The sequence below is a fragment of the Bombus affinis genome, chromosome 3, assembly GCF_024516045.1.
Source record: "Bombus affinis isolate iyBomAffi1 chromosome 3, iyBomAffi1.2, whole genome shotgun sequence".
In the NCBI taxonomy this organism is placed as follows: Eukaryota; Metazoa; Arthropoda; class Insecta; order Hymenoptera; family Apidae; genus Bombus; species Bombus affinis.
In genome coordinates this window covers 18,533,062-18,537,214 of record NC_066346.1, presented here as the reverse complement: position 1 = coordinate 18,537,214, position 4,153 = coordinate 18,533,062, and the positions used below count along the sequence as shown (strand labels likewise).

The 4,153-nt window shown below is 40.5% G+C and overlaps 1 long non-coding RNA gene across 1 annotated transcript; it reads right to left on the bottom strand.

Moving 5' to 3' along the window:
• Window positions 1–306: 306 nt before the first annotated feature.
• Window positions 307–1,429, bottom strand: LOC126914240 (uncharacterized). The gene is made up of 2 exons (XR_007709618.1): window positions 928–1,429; window positions 307–481 (listed from the first exon to the last, which is right to left on the bottom strand). It is a non-coding gene; the product is annotated as an uncharacterized LOC126914240 (long non-coding RNA).
• Between the last annotated feature and the right edge of the window lie 2,724 nt (window positions 1,430–4,153).

Sequence of the window (4,153 nt, the reverse complement as noted above, 5' to 3'; positions counted from 1 at the left end):
GAGCGAGTACGTCACGCGACAGTTTGAAACAACTGAGCGATCGCGAACCGACAAATCGCGGATACAATTTTTCGTTCCAAGATGGATAAGTATCGTTGTACAGAATGAGCTCACAATGCACTGAACATAGGTGTCTATCTTACCATTAATTAAGCCTAAAACGCACGCATTCTACGGTGTCCCCCGGTGTCCAACGATATCCAACGGTGTCCAACGGTGTCCAACGGTGTCCAACGATGTCCAACGGTGTCCAACGATGTCCAACGGTGTCCAACGATGTCCAACGGTGTCCAACGATGTCCAACGGTGTCCAACGATGTCCAACGGTGTCCGACGATGTCCAACGGTGTCCAACGGTGTCCAACGGTGTCCAACGGTGTCCAACGATGTCCAACGGTGTCCAACGGTGTCCAACGGTGTCCAACGGTGTCCAACGGTGTCCAACGGTGTCCAACGATGTCCAACGATGTCCAACGATGTCCTACGGTGTAGCCCAGTCTAGATCCGCCAAAATTCTGTTCGCGGCTTTTGGAGATCCAAACTAGACCAACGGTGTCCCACGTTGCAGTCCAGTGTAGATCATCCAAAATTCTTTTCGCGGCATTTGGGGATCTACAGTGAACCAATGGTATCCCACGCTGCAGTTCAGTGTTGATCATCCAAAATTCTTTTCGTGGCATTTGGAGATCCACACTGAACCAATGGTGTCCCACGTTGCAGTCCAGTGTAGATCATCCAAAATTCTTTTCGCGGCATTTGGAGATCCACGCTGAACCAATGGTATCCCACGTTGCAGTCCAGTGTAGATCATCCAAAATTCTTTTCGCGGCTTTTGGAGATCCACACTGAACCAGCGGTCGCCCGCATTGCAGTCCAGTGTAGATCATCCAAAATTCTTTTCGCGGCATTTGGAGATCCACGCTGAACCAATGGTGTCCCACGGTGTCCCACGTTGCAGTCCAGTCTAGATCATCCAAAATTCTTTTCGCGTTTTTTGGTGATCTACACTGGACCAACGGTGTTCTACTGTTTCCAGCGGCGTCCCACGGTGTCCAACGGCGTCCCACGGTGTCCAATGTCGTCCCACGTTGCAGTCCAGTTTAGATTATCCAAAATTTTCTTCGTGGATTTTCGTAATCCAAAATGGACTGTATTAGCGTGATTCTGAGCTTGGTATCGAATTATTGTGCAATGTTTGTACTTATCAATGTAGTCGTTTTCTGAAAATTAATCAACTGATTAATCTGCGAAAACAATTACATCGATCAGTACAAACATTGTACAATAATTCGCAACCGTACTGGCAACATTCGGTATCAATGATACATATGTCTAACTTGGAACCACAGAAAGGAAATGAAAGTGCTGACACTGTATATACAATTTAGAGTTTTGCAAAAGAGACATACGACTCGTTGTACTAAGCTTATGAAGATATCGAAAAGTTATAAACTCCAACGTGACCGCAATATTCTTCTTTTAAAAATGGGAAAACGGGCAGAAGCCTGAACAATCAGACGATGGAAGAAAAATCATTTGGGCATCTAGCATACATATTTAATATGCTGTGAAATGTTCATATATGTAACTGAAACGTATTTTCTGTAAATTGATAAATCTGAAACAAACTCATTTACTGGATTATGCTATGGAAGAAACAGACATCTTTAAAACGAGAACATTTTATGAAACATTTTATGAAAAATAAACTATTAATAATGGTCAATTATAGATCAAATTACTATTGATTAAATTTTAGCAAATATAGAGAATCGTGTGTATCTTTTAATCGAAACTAGGGTTACGTTGGAAACAAGAATTTTAAGTAATTGAATTTAAACTGAATTAAAAATTGAAAAGTTCGTTTGGAATAACTAAGATGAGAGAAACCCCGGTTATTATACAATCACTTGCTTTATCTTTTAACTTTTAACAGTATCTGTTATTTTCTACAACAACGTAGTGATTTGCAACATAATAAACCGAAAGGTATGTGCATAAGTCATTTTTTGCAGAATTTTTGCTACAAACGTGACGATGTCTTTGTTTCGTGACGAAACTTTTGTTTCATGCAAATGAAATTCGAATATTTATAAAATTCTACATTACTGTTAAAAGATTGAAGTGAAAATATCGCGGTCGTATAAATTCTAAAAGTTATGGTTCTAAGAACGAACAATCACCAGCACTAATTCCAATTGCAATGAATTAAATTTTAAAAAATATTTCCAGCCTTCCTAGCAACATTAAGATATTTCGTTATAATACTTTGTTGCGCATGAAATCGCTCACAATTTCATACATGTAAATATATATATATTATACATTCGTAATAAAGTTCTGTATTTTAGCAGTCATGGTAACGTTAACGCTGACAAAGGAATATGTCTTATAGCAGTATTTTCAGTAAAAAAACGTTGTAATAAGGGGCGCAAAATAAGGGGCGCTGAAAAAGAAACAAAGCAGTAGCCAGAAGGGCTACTAAAATTCGATCGTCTTCCACTCTATATAAACCCGATCAACACGCCGAGAGTGGAACTGAATATTCTTGTTTCGCAACGCTAATTTACTACTAATATTTATGAAGCAGAAAATTCTCTAAATCAAACGCGACGAGTGCTTCGTTATATTTGCAATATCAATTAATTTACCATTAAAAAAAAAAAGAAGAAAAATCTGAAAATTCCCGATATCTAATACGCAACGCTAATAAGTATAAATCTACGCACTCGTATTTAAGCAATACGCAACACTAATAGCGAGAGATTGCAGTGCAACCATTTAGGAGGTTGCCGATGAACGATCACACTTGTACAGCTCTTTAGGCTGTACGTGTGATCTAGGAGCAGTGTCCGACAAATGCAGTCGGAGGGTTTGGGCAGTTTGTGAACGCAACTCTACTTAACAAAACGCGATCATTCATTATCGCAACGCTAACAGGAAAAATAAGTAGAACTCGCGATGGAACAATGTCGCAACGCTAATTCTTAAAGTGAATTTAATGAAAATTACTATTTACTATTTGAAAAAGCTACTTTAAATATCCTAGTATTGCTACTTAAACAGAAAAACAGAAAAAATTCTAAAAATTGCAAAAGACAATCGCGATAACGTAATTCGCAACTCTAAAGCAAACGCGATTATCATCTTATCGCAACTCTAATTCAAACCGTAATCATTTTCTCGCCACACTAATGAAAAGCCGTGATATTATTTCGCAACTCTAATACAACCCGTAATTAATTTGTCGCAACACTAATAAGAAAAATCGCGATTTGCCCAATGGGACGATGGACCGATATATACATCGGCCAAAAAAACAAAGACTACTACTACTACTACTACTACTACTACTACTACTACAAATACTAAAAGCGAGCATAGTGACAAAGTAGTAACGATAATGACTTCCCATGCTCCGGATGACCCAGAGGATGGGGAGCCATTAGGAGTTGCCCTCTTGAGTGACAGTTTGTCGGGCCTCTTCGGCTTATAGCCTCTTCCTTCTTCGGGCGCAATGCCCGCTGTAACTTAAATCTAAGCTCGAGACTTCTAAATCGCAAACAAAAAAAAAACTTATAAAGGTAAAATAAAAATATAAACCGCGGAAGCTGATTGAAGTGCACATGGACTGACCAACGATCACAGCAGTGATCGTTGCCCACTCGCACGTGCGTGCTCGAGCAATAAACGTTCGTTTCGAGCCCATTCGCGACCGCGACCGCGAAATTCGAAAAATCGAAAGGCAAAACCAGAGACGAGAGCATGCTCTACTCGTGCCAGTTTCGCCGTCGATTTTTCAAATAAATTTCCAGAAACAGGTTGATCACGCGAAAACGCGCCTACCCGACCAGAGACTGTGCCAACCTGCCCGGTCCTACCTACTTATAATTAACAGACATACCAGAAAGTATGCTACCTATCCTACCTAGCGCTATATTTAAAAATGGCAAAACAGGCACACCAACACACTCGCTCCACGGTTCTCACACAAACGCCCGGGCGCAAAGGTCCTACACTAGAGAGGACGTCCCGGGACGCCTCCGACACCCGAGCTTAACATATCATGCATGCTCTAAGGTACGTACCTTTTTCCTGAAATCGACTAACGAAGGCTAGTGACCATTGCGTAATACGTGATAAAACACGTCTG